Source organism: Chiloscyllium plagiosum, unplaced genomic scaffold (assembly GCF_037043375.1).
Source record: "Chiloscyllium plagiosum isolate Xiang-an unplaced genomic scaffold, Cpla_swu_hap1 HiC_scaffold_37, whole genome shotgun sequence".
NCBI lineage: Eukaryota > Metazoa > Chordata > Chondrichthyes > Orectolobiformes > Hemiscylliidae > Chiloscyllium > Chiloscyllium plagiosum.
Genome location: NW_028270175.1, coordinates 37,350,443 through 37,367,927, shown reverse-complemented (window position 1 = coordinate 37,367,927; position 17,485 = coordinate 37,350,443). Strand labels below are relative to the sequence as shown.

The 17,485-nt window shown below is 44.4% G+C and overlaps 1 long non-coding RNA gene across 1 annotated transcript in view; it reads left to right on the top strand.

Annotated features, from left to right (window-relative positions):
* Positions 1 to 316: 316 nt before the first annotated feature.
* LOC148139794 (uncharacterized) overlaps positions 317 to 17,485 on the top strand; it is a 31,606-nt gene continuing 14,437 nt past the window's right edge. The window contains exons 1-2 of the long non-coding RNA XR_015753489.1: positions 317 to 448; positions 2,312 to 2,368. This is a non-coding gene — a long non-coding RNA (uncharacterized LOC148139794). The remainder of the gene's footprint in view (positions 449 to 2,311; positions 2,369 to 17,485) is intronic.

The window sequence follows — 17,485 nt, the reverse complement described above, 5'->3', positions numbered from 1 at the left end:
GAATTCTTGTCTGGCAGATTGATGGATCCTTCTTCAAGATTGTTGTTTGTCGCTGAGCATCAAATCGAGGATATTATTGAACCAACCTCCACTGTCCTTTCAACAGTGTGTATCAGATTACAACAAGCTCACGGCTGGAAAGTTTCATCGTCACTGCCCCTTCACTTCTTTACAATCTCGTCAAATTGTTGTCGCTGGTGGCTGCACATGGTTTCTGTCCATGTACTCTCTCAAAACCTTGCACAATTTTGATCAACTTTATTAAATCCGATTTCAGCTCAAAAGGGAACAATCTCTCGACTCTCCAGAAAGTATGTATGTTATCACGGACGGTTCCTGTCACCGTTGTCAAAACAATTCTGAAGCTGTTTTGCTCAGGAATTGAAGGAGTCTCGAGTGCTTTGAAACAGGTGATTATGAAGAGGAGCCATAAAATTGGAAATGAAAGGTACAAACCTTCCTCATATTTGCATCCGGCTGTCTCGCTATCTCTGTCAGATCACTGTCACAGTGGGAATGCTGCAACTGTTCTAATAGGTGCCTGGAGAATTGAGCCATCCTTCCCACTTTCATCTGTTTATATTGTTCAAAGGGGTCTTCAGCAAAGATCAGCTTCATCATTCAGCACCAGCTCCTGCTTTTGTCCTCAGCTGCTGATGCGCCAGTGAAAGGAGAACTTTACAAGATCAAAGCTTGTACCAGCACTGAGGTTGCAAATCCACCAGGATGATTCCAGAGTCAGCTGAAAATTGGAGGTTTATCTCTTGGACCCTGATGCCAGCAAGTAGAGGACTATTGAGGGCTATTAACCAAAGCTGTGGAGGGTCTTGTGGTGCAGTGGGTAGTGATTCTGCCTCTGAGTCAGATATTCTGGGTTCAAGTCCCATGTGAGATGCTTGTTGGCCAGGGGAAATGCCTTTATACCACGATCAGACAGGAACTGAGTGTTAACCTATCAATCCTCCCAGTAGGCCTCTAGTAGATGGTAATAGCAGGAGGAGCTGCTCATTGGTCATTCTTGATATAGAGCACTCAGGCCTTTGAATATAGGAGTTAGGATGTCATATTGAGGTTATACAGGACATTGGTGAGGCCTCTTCTCGAACACCGTGTCCAGTTCTGGTTGGCCAGTTATAGGAAGGATATTATTAGGCTGGAGAAGATTCAGAAGAGGGTAACCAAGATGTTGCTGGAATTGGAAAGTTTGAGTTACAAAGAAAGGCTGAAAACTGGGACCTTTTTTGACTGGAGCTTGGGGGCGAGGGGGTGAGGGGGGGGGGGGGGGGCACCGGTTGAGAGGCGACCCTCTCGAAGTTTATTAAATAATAAGGCGGACAGTTAGAGTCAACTGGTAGTTGTCTTTTCCCTCGAATGGGGGATTTCAAGACAAGGGGGCACATTGTTAAGGTGAGAGGAGAGAGATTTAAAAAAGAAATGAGGGGCAAATCTTTTTTCACAGACAGTGGTTCCTGAGGAAATGGTGAATGCAGCTACAGTTACAACATTTAAAAGACAATTAGATAAATATATGAATAAGAAAGATTTGGAGGGATGTGAGCCAGGAGCAAGCAGGTGGGATAATGTTCAGCATTGACTGGTTGGACCGAAGGATCTGTTTCTGTGCTGTTTGACTCTATGACTCTTTGATGCTCCTCTGGCAATGACTTTGTGATCCATGCCTGGTAAACGTGGCTGGAAACAGACAACAGCATTTATTTTATCCATTCACAGGGTGTGGGTGTTGATGGCTGGATCAGCATTCACTGCCCATCCCTAGTTGCCCTTGGGAAGATAGTGGTGAGCTGCCTCCTTGAACCACTGCTGTCCATGGGGTGTCGGTACGTGCACAGTGCTGTTAGAGAACGCATTCCAGGATTTTGACACAACAACACTGAAGGAATGTCTATCCATTTGCAAGATAATGTGTGGTTTGAAGGAGGGTCTTACAGCTGGTAGTGTTCCCATGTTTCTGTTAACCCTTTACATATTGTTGGGGTTTTTCCATTGGGCAGAGTTCGACTCCAGCCTCGGGTGACTGACTGTGTGGAGTTTGACACATTCTCCCCGTGTCTGCGTGGGTTTCCTCCGGGTGCTCCGGTTTCCTCCCACAGTCCAAAGATATGCAGGTCAGGTGAATTGGCCATGCTAAATTGCCCGTAGTGTTAGGTAAGGGGTAAATGTAGGGGTATGGGTGGGTTACGCTTCGGCGGGTCGGTGTGGACTTGTTGGGCCGAAGGGCCTGTTTCCACACTGTAATGTAATCTAAAAAAAAATGTGCTAACAAAGGCTATTCTGTCCTATTCTAACACAGTGATTCTTGGAAATGAACATTCTGATTGGACAGGAGTTCTGTTTTGAAGGACACAAGGTGAGGTGGAACAGTAAGTCTTGATCACCAGTTTTATTGGTTTTCCTTCTAGTGGTATCACAATGGGTTCATATTTCATTGTTGAGAGCTACCCTGGATGACTCAGGCACACTCTCACTGTCAGGCTCTGCAACCTTTTACTTCTCCAGGGAGTGGTTCGAAAATCCTGTCTGGGAAGCTGTGCCTCGGTACTTCTGTATCTAGCCTCATCCAAAATACACTGGTCTGCATTTGTTTGACCAAGTGCTACAAGTTAATAGGACTGACAGCATGAGAGGAAAAGGATCCACAAGGGGAGAAAGACAGCAGCATGGCCTTGAGTGGGGGGGGGTGGAAAGGGTCTACGTGTAACCTGGACTGGTCAGAGAGGTAGCTGATGAAGAGACAGAGATGAGCACCAGCATGAATGGGTTGAGGGGATCGGCCATTTTGTGACATTCCTCCAGCTGGAATTCATAAAGTGCACGACCTCCCCAGAAAAGCAATGAGCATGCTCCGTAAGAGCTCATAGTTCGTAACATTTCAAAACATTAATTCAATTGCAATTGTTTTGGTGCATTTGGAAATTCATTGCAGCGATGTTGTTTATTCATTAAAAATCACATACAGTTGAATGATTGATGATGAAAAGACAAAATACATTGTCACAAAAACCTGACTGATTATATATAGATATTAAAGATGATTTCAGTACACTGAAGATGATGAATGAGGCAATAAAGTCATAAAAATCATGCAATCAGAACCATGTTCAATAAAAATTCAAAAATATAGCGTAAGAATAATATAAAACAGGAACACAAGGAGGTTATTCAACCTGTCAAGCTCACTCTATATTCAATGCAGTCATTGTCTCCAATTCTCTGCCATATCCTTTCATTCTCTGAGACATCAAGGGAATGGACGATAAATGCAGGTTCAGCTCATGGCATCCATGTCTTATGAATGAATAAAATAAATCCAAGCAGTGGATACAATCTCTGCTGAGTTTTGAAGCTGCCTTTCCCTAAGTATTGACACTACCTATCCCATTCCTGCACCTAGAATTCATAAAGTGCGTGACTCCCAGGAAAAGCAATGAGGTTGCTCCATAAGAACTCATGGGCTGTGAGTGCTGTGGCCAGGTAATCCCTGGATGAGGCTAAATTCGCTGCAGTCTGCCTGGTAAAGGATGTTGGGAGGGAGTTCTAGGATTTTAACCCATTTAAAATGGGTTACAATGGTATACATCCAGAACACTATGAGGTGATTTTGACACTGATGGTGTTAGAATGTACCTTTGATGTTGTCCTGAATTGGGAAGTAATGCTGTAAAATATGCCCCAGTCCCCTTTAAAAGGTTAAAGCCAGCAAACTCTGAGTTAAAATAACATTCCTCCCAGGTACATGATAACTTCAAACAAATCAACCATGTGTGTAACCAACAGTCAGAGTTGAAATATGGTTGTATCTGTTCAGCTTTCAGCATAACTTCAACAGAGAAAGTTCTCACAGCATCTATTGTGAGCTACACAGGGTAACCTGTGAAATAGATCATGCCAACCCAATGCGTCTTTGCTGTCTTGGAATGACTCAGTAACAGACGGGCAGGCTCAGTTTACTGTCTGTCAGCTTTTTCCTGCCTGTCACCTGCTTTCAGAACTGTCGGGTCAGCGATTGTGAGGTTTCTCGGCTGCTGGGTATAGTGCAGGGTCCTGCTTCCTCATGCATTGCTGCAAGCAGAGATTGTGACCCTTCCTACTGCATGGGGAATTCCTGTCAGGTGATGCACAGTCCAATCCCAGAATGAAGCTGGAACATCACGAAGAAGTTGAGCAACAACACGCAGGACACGAGAAAGCTTTGTCGTAATGTAATACCTTTGACAAGATATTGAAAACACATGACAGTATAAAGGCTGAAATTGGGACCAGGAGTGGCCCATTCAGCCTTTCCAACACTGCTCTGTCATTCAATACGACCATTTGATTCTGGGCACTTTCATCCCTAATTTTGACTCCTCTGTTAGTTAAGTATTTATTATCTCTGGTCTCCAAAATATTGATCGATCCACCTGCAAATTTCCACAGATTCCTGACCTGAGAGAAGTAAAATTCTCATCTCCGTTTTAAATGCAAAACCCCTTATTTTTAAGCACTATCCTTGAGTTATTATCTCCCCTGTAAGAGAAAGGATACTTTCAGCAATCATACTGTAAAGTCCTTCAAACTATTTCAATAAGGGAAAAGCGCTTTCTTTTGAAGTGTGGTCATGATAGGAAATGGGGGCTCCAAATTTTCACAAAGCAAAGTCCCACATTTGTAGGTAGGCAGTTAGCCATAGTTTGTAAAATATTGTAGGCATATCTCTCTGTTAGACTTAAACACAGACAGACACAGACACACACACACAGAGGCACACACACACAGAGACATGCGCGCACACACATGCACATATACACGCGCACACACACAGACACGCACACACGCACACGCACATGCACACACACAGACACGCGCACATGCACATACACACATATGCACGTGCACACGCACACATGTACACACACACATACGCGCGCGCACACAGGCACACACACAGACACATACACATGCGCATACACACACAGAGACACGCATACGCACACACTCACGCACATACATCCATATGCGTGTACACACAGACACACACACACATACGCACACACTCACAGACACATGCATACGTACACACACACGCACACACACGTGCGCACACACGCACTCATGCACATACACACATAGACACACACACACGCACACATGCACACACAGACATACGCACACACTCACAGACACATGCATACATGCACACACACGCACATACACACACACGCGCGTGCACACACACACGCACACATGCACATACACACATACACACAGAGACACACACACACAGACACACACACACACACACAGTTAGATAGCTCGAAGAGCTCCTCCCTGTGGTGAGCATGGCGTCACAAGTCGGTCTCCTCCAGAACTGGAATTGCCCCCATGCCACTGACACTTTTTTGAATCTCACATTAGCATCAAAGGAAACCAGCTGCCCCCACAGGTTGTTATGACCAAGTGATTCATTTCATTGGTGTTGACCAGGTCCCCAGTGACAGACCCACCATACCATAAGAACTTTGACATCGACCTGAGAGGATCTCAGTTTGAAATCTCACCTGCAAGCTGGCATCCCTGACAGTGCAACACTCCCTCAGTACTGCACTAGAGTAACAGCAAAGGGTTTGTGCTCAATCCGCATGAGTGGGTCTTTGAATGACTGAATGAATGAATAAATTATTGTCACACATATTTAGGGTGGTACAGTGAAAAGCGCACTGACCCGATAACCTGGCACCATCTTGAGGTACAAAAGATTAAAAACAAAGTGTTTAAATAGAGTTCATCTTCATCAGCCTGGGTCCCAAACACGGCTCCAGGTGTTCTGCTGAAGGTCAAGGATACAAGTCCTTTTGAACTAGAGGCAAGGATGCTATCCATTGGTATATAAACTCAGTGTCGAGCGTGTGGTGCTGGAAAAGCACAGCAGGTCAGGCAGCATCCGAGGAGCAGGAGAATTGACGTTTCGGGAATAAGCCCTCCATCAGGAATTAAGAGACCCTTATTCCTGATGAAGGGCCTTTGCCAGAAATGTCGATTCTCCTGCTCCTCGGATGCTGCCTGACCTGCTGTGCTTTTCCAGCACCACACTCTCGACACTGATCTCCAGCATTTGCAGTCCTCACTTTCTCTTACATAAGCTCAGTGAACTAGTGCAGAAGTATATCTGACCCAAGACACCTAGCAATGGGAGAAACACTCAGAGATTAGATCAATTTTCCTCTCTCCCTCATACCCTTGGCATGGGATTCACCACCAACAATAAATGTTTACCATCGTTCTGACATGAGGCCTGTTAGTGTAGAAACATTGAGGTAAAACACTCAATTTCTTGTAATAAATCACGGACAGTTTACACTCTGGCAGTCTCTCTCAAAAGGATTTGCTCTTTCTGAGTTGAATTATGACAGGACTGGTTTACAAGCTCAGAGCAGAAAACATTTTTGCTTATGTTGAAGGATTATTGAGCAAGCGCTAGGATATTAATCTGACATTTCCTAACTGCTTGGAACAGCTCTAAACAGAAGTCATTAATACGGGAAACATGGGAGCAGGTTTACAAACTTCAGTGACAAGTAAAGACAGGCTAAAACTGGTCAGAGGAAAGTCAAAGCAATTGCTCTTTGTTTTTATTCATTTAAGGGATGTGGACATCACTGGCTGGGCCAGCATTTATTGCCCGTCCCTAGTTGCCCTTCAGAAGGCAGTGGTGAGCTGCCTCCTTGAACCGCTGCAATCCACTTACTGTGGGTTGACCACCCTTAAGGAGGGAGTTCCAGGATTTTGACCCAATTACAGTGAAGGAATGGTGACATATTTCCTTTTGAGGGTGATGAGTGGCTGCTGCCCTTGTCTTTCTAGATGGAAGTGATCATGGGTTTGGAAGGTGCTGTCTGAGGATCTTTGGTGAATTGCTGCAGTGCATCTTGTAGATAGTACACACTGCTGCTGCTGAGCATGGGTGGTGGAGGGAATGGATGTTTGTGGATGTGGTGCCAATCAAGCGGGGGCCGCTTTGCCCTGGGGGGTGTTGAGCTTCTTGAGTGTTGTTGGATTTGCACCCATCCAGGCAAGTGGGGAGTATTCCATCACACTTTTGACTTGTGCCTTGTAGATGGTGGGGATTCGGGGATTCAGGTGATGAGTTACTCGCCGCAGTATTCCTAACTCGACAAGGAACTTGGTTGTGGCAGGAGACTCCCAGGAGGGAAGGGGAAACGCTATAAGAGATGTCCTGAAAGCCTCCCTGTAAAGGCAGAATATCCTGCCACTGATCCCCCAACACATGGGCAACACTGCTGTGACCAATCAAAATGGAGACGGTTCATCCAGCTTCATTGGAAACATGGCTGAGGTGAAGTCGAGGAGTCGGAGGAGGGATCATGCCAAACCAACCAACCACATGACCCTGAAAGCCCCACTTCCTCCACACATGACAGAATCTGCACATTGACCTTCAGCTTATCAGCCATCTCGTTACCTACCAAACCGCAAAGGAAGCAATCCATCCCTGATCCTGAAGTTAACCTGTCCTCTTCTTTTGCAAATCCACTGCAACAGTAGTAAAATCTTGAAGGGAGTAAAGGGACCTCTGGGTTCATGTAAATTACTCTCTGAAGGTGGCCAGACAGGTTGAAACAGAGTCTTATAGGATGCTTGGGTTTATAAATAGAGGAGGTGAAAGTGAGGACTGCAGATGCTGGAGATTAGAGTTGAGAGTGTGATGCTGGAAAAGCACAGCAGGTCTGGCAACATCCGAAGAGCAGGAAAATTGATGTTTTGGGCAAAAGCCCTTCATCAGGAATGAAGGCTTGATGAAGGGTTTTTGCCGAAATGTCAATTTTCCTGCTCCTCGGATGCTGCCTGACTTGTTGTGCTTTTCCAACGCCACACTCTCGACTTTATAAATAGAGGAATAGAGTGTAAAAGCAAGGAAGTGATGCTGTACCTCATGAAATGATTGGTCAGCCCACATTTGAAGGATTGTGTTCAGTTCTGGTCAGGACATTAAAGTCCTGGCGAGGTCATCTCAAAGCAAATTTACCAGAAAGAGACCAGGAATGAAGAATTTTAGATGCAAGAAAAGATTAGTGAAATTGGACTTATTCTCCTTGAAGCAGATGATCTTATTGAGGTGTTCAAATTATGATCAATTTTCATTGGGTAACAAGAGATATTTTGTTTCCACCAGTTGGTACGTCAGTAACTAGAGATCATAATTTCAAAATTGTCAGCAAGAAAGCGAGGAGTGAGATGAGGAGAAATTTCTTTACGCAGAAAGTTGTTAGGATTTGGAATGCACTGTGTGGGAGAGTGGTGGAGGCAGATTGCACAGGAGGTTCCAAAAGACCGTGGGCGACACGGTGGCACAGTGGTTAGCACTGCTGCCTCACAGCGCCAGAGACCCGGGTTCAATTCCCGCCTCAGGCGACTGACTGTGTGGAGTTTCCACGTTCTCCCCGTGTCTGCGTGGGTTTCCTCCGGGTGCTCCGGTTTCCTCCCACAGTCCAAAGATGTGCAGGTCAGGTGAATTGGCAATGCTAAATTGCCCGTAGTGTTAGGTAAGGGGTAAATGTAGGGGTATGGGTGGGTTGCGCTTCGGCGGGTCGGTGTGGACTTGTTGGGCCGAAGGGCCTGTTTCCACACTGTAAGTAATCTAAATATAATTGAAAGTGATGAGTTTAGAGAGCTACGGAGATAGGACTGGTGAGTGGGACTGGCTGGGTAGGTCTTCTGGTAGCTTGAACATACAGGATGGACTGAATGGCCTTCCTCTATTCAGGAAAATACTATGATTCTAGATTTCCAAATAGGCCTGAGCCAAGAAAATCAAGGTATTGTATATTTAAAATAAAGGAGAGTGTATGGAGTTAAAATGGAGATTGCATTGACTTCCGCCCACCCTGCTTCATCATCCATCCCTCTCTAACCCTGCATCACCTGAGTTATTCCTGATTCCTCACAGGACAGACTACAGGAGATTAACTAGGAAAGGTATAAGACAGAACGTATGGTTTTTAAATTGCGAAATGCCACTCATGGATTCAAATTGTTCACCTTCTGATGCTGTTTCATGTAAAAGTCCAGATCCAATTTGAACTCTGAGCTAGTGAATGGGTTTCGAGTGAGTTAAAATCTCACCCTCACCAGATTTTTTTGTTGACTTCCCCGGCTGGAAATGCTCAAGCCATGTACAGTAATAACTGCCGAAAGAGTTCATGCTTGGAGGGAAAAACGTGCTAGGGTTTGAGGAGCAGAGGTAGGGAATAGGAGCATTTGTGTTGGTGTTTCAATGACCCAGCACAGGCAGAGCAGGCAGAATGGCCTCCTGTGCTGTCAGATGCGATCTGACATTCCCAAAACAATGGCAGATTGACCAATGAATAAATGAGTTGTATGTCGCACACAAATCGATTCAGAAAACCTATTATTTTGAGCCTGATAATTTTGGCTCAAGGCATGTGAAGTTTACACAATAATTAATGCCCTGTAAGTGGACTCAAGGGAGGTCTTATGGTGCAGTGGGTAGTGCCATCATCTCTGGGTCAAACATTCTGCTTTCAAGTCCCACCTCAGAGTTTGATAGCTGCAGGAGCTGTGTTTGGATTGTGGCCAGACATCGTTACCTTGAAATCCATTCACCGATGGTACCGTGGGAGAGCTTCCTGGTCAGCCATCTTGTGGAAGGCAATGACAAACCACTGCAATACTTTTATGAAGTAATAGAGTGGAAGTCCGTGATTGTCAATATTCTGTGAGCGTACAGGAGAAGGAGCAACTGAACTCAGTGATTTATGAACAATCACAACCACCCTGATCTTTTACGATTTTAACCATTTCTGGCCAGGTGATTGAGCAGCCCAAGTGAAACCCAGGCTCTAGAAATCCATGATCAACTGGCCAGTTGTGTAAATGTTAAATGTTAAAGGCCCAATGATCCAGTATTCCTCACTGATCCCATCCTAGAACTGTCTCCTCAGCTGGGCTTTTCCTGTCGGTAAAAGCTTGAATCTGACTGCTCAACACCTGAATAATACAAGAGCTGGTATCAATATGGTCATCGTCCCGACAGGATTGGCCATTGTGGCTGAGTCAGTCAAGTGAGGGGAGTGGGGAAGGGATCAGAGGTTCACACAGGGTGGGTAGTACATGCTTGCATCTCAGAATATTCTCTACGCTGCCCTGAAAGTGGAGAAAAGACCCATTCATGGTCCATAAAAATAACATGTTTATCAAGTATTCCTCTTCAAGTGTCAAGTCCTCTTGTTGAAGATGTATGATGTCCTCTGAGACACAGAACCTTTCCCTGGTGAGTCGAGGAAGGTCTCCACTGAAATTGCTGTTGAGGCTATCTAAGGAGGTAGCTTAGTAAGTGCCCCAGACATGGGGAAGAGCAGTAGAAGATTTGCCTCCTCTCCCCAGTGCAATTACACTGGGTGGCTTTCACACACTGTGCCATTTTGACACAGTCACGTGCAGCCCCATTTTTGAATCGGTCTACTATGGGCAGTGTGCGGGGAGGTGGTCAGCTAGCTGCTCTCGCAACCCAAGGGGCAGAGTGTGTCCAGTGGGGATCTGGAGGTGAGGTGAGCTGCAACATTGGGTTTGATACAAGGAAGCAAAGAGAGAGAGAGAAGCAAGAGTGCGGGCAAGAAGCGCTGATGACAATCATGGGACCTAATTAACAAGGTTCACCGAGTAATGTTCAAGCACATTTTAATGACCAGATGAAATCTTGGATTACGTTGTTGGCTGTAATCACTTGCTAGCTGCCGTTCTTTATGAAACACAAGGAACATCTTCAGTGAGATGATTAAAGCTAATGAGTTTGCAAACCACATGAGCCCAGAAAGACCTGACCATTTGGTTTATGTCATTAATGCTTTTATTTTCACAAATTATTTTAAGCCTGCAACAGCTTGAATAAAAATAACACCTCTTGTCACTAATACTGAGGTAATTCCTTTTTACTTTTGGAGTCTGGGTGCTTCTATTTCTGAACCGATGAGGTTGTTTGTGGCAAACGAAGAGCTGAAGACAGCACAGTGTGCCAGCCACGTAGCTATTAAAGAGCTGAATCCTCAAAACAAGATGCTCAGCAACTCCTCACTGATCAGGTGCTGAACATCATGAGGGAATTCCTATTTTTAAACACTTTCATGGGAAGTGAGCAAAACAGATGAGGCCAGCATTTGCTCCACCCTATAGTTGGTTGTGGTCTGACAGACTACATTGCGAGGCTTGTGGGTCTGGAGTCACATATAGGCCAAACCAAGTAAGAGTAGTTGATTTCCATTCCCTAAAAGACATGAGTGAACCTGACGAGTTTAAAAGAAAATTGATGACAGTTTGATAAAGTCAGAAGTCACATGACACCAGATTATAGTCAACAGGTTTATTTGAAATTACAAGCTTTCAGAGCACTTCCGCTTTGTAAGGTGACACAGACGCAGCCCTCTGAAAGCATGTGGTTTCAATTAAATTTGTTGACTATATTCCGGTGTCGTGTGAATTCTGACTTTGTCCACCCCAGTCCAAGACTGGCACCTGCACATCATGGCAGTCTTACAGCTACCATTATTAAAGCTAATATTCAATTTCAAATGTCCTTAATCACTTGGATTTTTAATTCCACAGTTGCTCTGGTGGGATTTGAACACATGACCCTGGAGCACTGGCACACCCTCTGAATTACCAGTCCAGTAACACTGTCACCTTAGACCTTGCATCTTAGACCTTAGGGGAAGGGGAGCCCGGTGGGTCTCCAAGTCTGGAAACACAATTAAAAACCAAGAATATCAAAGTTGACCAGGTGACATTTTTATAAATCCTAACACATTTTTCCAAGCATTTTATCATTTTTCCCCCCAAACTGTTCCATTGCTTCTCCTTCTTCCACCTTATTTCCTTCTCTAGCTTTCATTTTCAACCTGATTGTCTAAACGTGTGTGTGAGTAGTCAAATGTTGTATTGTACCAGTCAGCTCCAGTGTGGAAGACCATCACAAGTGGTAATGTTGAGGTATCCAAACTAAGAGGTTGACCTGTCAGTGCCGTGTTGCTGCACTTCAGACCTCTCATGTAATTTCAGTGAAGAGCCCGTGGGTCTACAGAAATTTAAAAATAAACTTTGCCTTGCTCCAGGAGCAGAGGATTAGTCTCAGTGCATTGGTCAAGGTCATGAATGTATGTGTGATTCAAAGAACAGCAAGAGTAAGAAATCAACCATTTCATGAGAGGACAAAAGATGACAACTTTGTATGAAACCAATCATTCGAGAGTGACCATAGCACAAAGACCATGTAATGCTAAACTGCTCTGTAGTGTCCAGGGATGTGCAGGCCAGGTGGAGGTAGTCATGGGGCTACAAGGATGGAGGGTGGGATGCTCTTCTGAGGGTCAGTGCAGACTTGATGGACTGCATGGACTCTATCTGCACTGAAGGGTTTTTTTGATTCTATTGGACAGCATGGTGGCTCAGTGGTTAGCACTGCTGCCTCACAGCACCAGGGCCCAGGTTCGATTCCAGCCTCAGGCAACTTTCTGTGTGGAGTTTACACATTCGCCCCGTGTCTGGGTGGGTTTCCTCTGGGTGCTCCAGTTTCCTCCCACAATCCAAAGATGTGCAGGTTAGTTGGATTGGCCATGCTAAACTGCCAATAGTGCACAGAGATGTTTAAGTTACATGGATTAACCATGGGAAGTGCAGGGAGGGTTACAGAGGTAGGTCTGGATGGGATGCCCTTTGGAGGGGCAGTGTGGACCAAATGGGCTGCTTCCACACTGAAGGAATTTTTTTGATTTCATAAAGCCAGATTCTACAGAGTAACCATAACTGATAGAACTGGATGCTAAGGGATGATAATTCTTGATAAAATCTGATTCTAGGAAGAAACATGCACTTTGCTGGGGTGAAGCTGTGTGGAGGTAATTCAGAGCATTTGGAAAATTGTTACTGGACACATTTGTACCAGCACATGGTGTCTACTCGAGCCTACAGAAGCAGTTCAATAAAAAGCAATCCATTACTTCCTCTTGGAATTTTCAATTTGTGTGTCCCAGATTTTTTAAGGAGAAAGTGAGGACTGTGGATGCTGGACATCTGTCGTAAGGTCCACGCCCCCAACCAAACCCACCCTCCACTCCCGGCACCTGCTCTTGCCACCACAAGTGTAAAACCTGCGCCCACACCTCTCCCCTAATCTCCCACCTCACCTCCATCCAAGGCCCCAAAGTATCCTTTCACATCTGGCAGAGATTTGCTTGCACATCCAAACTCCTCACCTACTGTGTTTGTTGCTCTCGATGCCCTCGACATTGAGGAGACAGGACGCCAACTTGCAGAGCATCTCAGGGAACAGCTCTGGGACACACGCACTAAATAACCCCACTGCCCTGTGGCTGACCTCTTCAACTCCCGGTCCCCCTCCCACTCTGTCAAGGACATGTGCCTCTTTTACCACCATATCCAAGCCACCGACACCTGGAGGACGAACACCTCATCTTCCGCCTTGGGACCCTCCACCTGGCACAACATTGATTTTACCATTTTCCTTATTTCCCCTCCCCCCACCTTATCCCAGATCCAATCTTCCAACTCGGCACTGCCCTCTTTGAACTGTCCTACCTGTCCTTCTTCCTTCCCACCTATCCATTCCACCCTCCTCTCCGATCTATCACCACTACCCCTCCACGTTTGTCTACCTATTGCATTCCTAACTACCCACCCCTAGGCCCACACCCTCTCCCTCAGCCCTCTTGCCCCAACCCTCTCCCCCTCCACACCCCATTCCTGATGAAGGGCTTATGGTTGAAACGTCGATTCTCCTGCTCCTCGGATGCAGCTTGGCCTACTGTGCTTTTCCAGCGCCACACGTTTTGATCCAGGTTTTTCACTGTCACCGGAACTTCACTATGGAATCATTCAACAGCATTTCTTCAGTAAGTCCTGTCCATTTTGTAACAATGGGAGGAGCCACAGAGTACAATAGCTTTGAAGGTAGGAATGGTCAAGATATCTCAGATATCTCAGATATGCATCCATCCTCAGAACACTAAGGGAATAAAATGGCAGGCCTGACTTAATTGGGAAAGAGGAGATTGTGAATTATAGTCAAGTCAAGTTCTGAAAGAGAAATAACGGCAGGCATTTCAATAACCAGAATTAAGTGAGATTGATCCAAATAGGCTATAAATACTTTTAAAAGTCTTGAAACTGAACTAAACCATCCTTTGGCCCTATCCACTTCTGGAAGAACAATATGGAATGGACAAATAACTCATTCCTAAGTTTGTCTAAATGTTGGAGTTATGTTGTGTTTCTCAGATTTAATCTCTTTTCCAAATTTAACATTACCAGATGTTATTTCCCAAGACTTGGGAAAGCCAGCAGCTAAATGGAGGTGAGAGTTGTGATATGGAAATGGTAAACATCTTGCCAGCACAGCTTGTAGGCCGACAGGAATAAATGTGCTCTCCATCTGCGAATCACCACAGGTTTTTTTTTTATAAATTCTCTAATAATAGTTGGCTATTTCAAGATTGAGACTCCACAGCCCAAATTTTTCCCTTTCAGATATTGATTGGTATTGCATTAACAATAAACGTGTAATTGAAAAGGGCACTTTCATTGTTATTTATGAGGCCTGACCTCCAGTGGAAACTTATTGGAAAGCTGATGTGTAAATTCAGTGAATCCTTAGACTAACTCAACTGGAGGCTTGTGTGAACTGAGGCTGGTGGATATGTTGGTGCCAAGAATGAAAAATATCATAGATCAAACAGGCAATTCTGGAGATCAACAACTTATGAAATAACACTGAGTCCCCCTGAACCCACTAGCTAATTTACTTATTTGTACATATGATAGTCATGCAGCACTAATTTTTCCCAGCAGTTTGACCCAATATATTTCTAAGTTTATTGCAGCAGTGGCTAGGGTGGCACAGTGGCTCAGTGGTTAGCACTGCTACCTCACAACACCAGGGCCCCAGGTTTGATTCCAGCCTCAGGTGACTGTCTGTGTAGAGTTTGCACATTCTCCCCATGTCTGTGTGGGTTTGCTCTGGTTTGCTCCCATAGTCTAAAGATGTGCAGGTCAGGTGAATTGGCCATGCTAAGCTGCCCATAGTGTTAGATGCTTTAGGCAGAGTGAAATGGGTCTGGGTGGGTTACTCTTCAGAGGGTTGGTGTGGACTTGCTGGGCCGAAGGGCCTGTTTCCACACTGGAGGGAATCTAATCGAATGTGGGTTTAGTAATACAATGTAGTTGTCCACGATATCTGAAGAGTTTCATAACTTTCATCAATATTAGCACAGAAATGTTATTTAATATTGGGACATGCATCAAGTGCTTCTATTATTTGAATTGATTTATTTATTTTAAGTGTGTGAACACCTCCCTGAGGATAATAGGGGAACATGGATGCTGGTCTTTAAAACCACTTCCACATTTCATTCTGTGTTTCCGCCCTTCAATGCACTAGCTGAGATCCTATAGTCTCTGCAGCAGTGCTGGAGTTAAAGACATGTTGGAATATTGCCACTATAGTAACTGAGAGAAATGGTGCCCTGTTAATTGGGGGAGAATTCTGAAACTAGTGTTCCCGACCTGTTAGTGCTGTGCTGCTGCACTTCAGACCTCTCACGTCATTTCAGCGAAGAGCCCGTGTCAAGAGGCATCTTTTTCTAAGCCTGTGGGTCTACAGAAATTTAAAAATAAACTTTGCCTTGCTCCAGGAGCAGAGGGATAGTCTCAGTGCAATAGTCAAGGTCATGAACGCTTGTGAGCAGCTGCTCATAACTGCATTAATAATTCAATACTGAACATATGGGATTCTTTGTCCAGTCCTGTTATAATGGGCAGGTCGCCTGGTGCGACAATCCTATGAGATCCTGCTCATTTCTTCAAGGTCTTTGATTCCCATGGTTTACAGAGCAAATAGTATTAGTTTGAGGCAATGAGTGTTGCACTGTTTGTAAACCTGGCTTACACAACGATGGCTGAATAATCTGGATTGAGATTCATTCACATCATTCCCAGAAACTCTATGATTTGACAGTAATGGAATACTTCCAGCAATTCAGAGTTGCTAAGGGCTTTCTCCTCTGTAAGTTGCTATTAGATCAACAAGTTGGCGTCACTGGTAAGGCCAACATTTATTGGCCATCTTTATTTCTCCTTGAGGAGTGGTGGTGAGCTGCAGAATGTAGTCCATGTTGTGAAGGTACACTCAGATTTAATGAAATGAAAGATAGGATTGCATGCAGCACAGAAACAGAGTATTTGTCACAGTTGGTGCATGTCAGTTTCTATGTTCCAGCCGAACCTCATCATTCCCTTTCTAAGTTTATCAATTTTCTCTCCTGTACTTATATACTTCTCTTCTAAGTTCATCTACATTGTCACTTTCTTGGTAGTGAGTTCCACATTGTCACCTCTCTCTGAATAAAGAATGGGTCTGAGTGTTTATTTTGTAGTGATCGTGATATGATTGAGTCCAATTTGCCCCTTGAAATGGGGAATTGTGAAACAATTTCCAGTAGTCTAGACTGAAACAAACACTGCGGATGCCGGAAATCTGGAACCAAAACAGAAATTGTTGGAGAAAATTAACAGATCTGACAGCATCTGTAGAGAGAAAACAGAACTCCCATTTCAGGTCCAGTGACCATTCTGCTGAACTGAGTTCAAACAGAGATTGTCTGCAATTGTCTGGGCTGTTAGATAGAGAATTCCAAACATAAACAATCCTCTTCAATATCTTCAGCCTGTTATCCTGAGGCAGTGTCCCTGGGTTCTAATTTCCCCAAGCCATGTAAGACCACATTTGGAGGATTGCCACATGTTCTGGGCATTAAATGTTAGAAAGAATATATTGGCTTTGGAAAGGGCATAGTGTAGATTTACAAAGAGAGATTGTACTAGTTGGCATGTAATCTAGATGGTTAAGTGCTGAGATGATTTCAGGAGATTAAGCAGATCTGTTAAGATAGATAGAAAGAATATTTCCATTTTGGGGAGTCTAGGATTAGAGGTGATCATCTCAAAATTAGCATGAGACATTTAAGGAGTGAAGTTAGGATACAGTGCTACATACAACGCGTAGTGTATGTTTGAAATTTGCATCCATACCCAGCCATTGATGTAAGATCAATCTTAAATTTAAATCTGTGATTTATAGAATATTGCTTACCTAAGGTACTAAGGGCTATGGGGTTAAAGTGGATACAAAAGGTTAGGTCATACATTAGCCATGATCTCATTCAATGATGGAAAAGGTCTGAGAGAGCAAATCCAAGTTTCTCAGCTCCAAGGAACCAAGTTTTGCAGTTTGGCTTATTGCTTTTTATAACTTGGAATTTTATTTAATATCTTACTTGCTTTTTTTTTGTTATTGTTATTTGTCCAGATGTATGAGACACTGTGCTGAATACATCCTTTAGCTGGCTCCTTTCCTGCACACCTGACCCTCTTGCCTCTGACT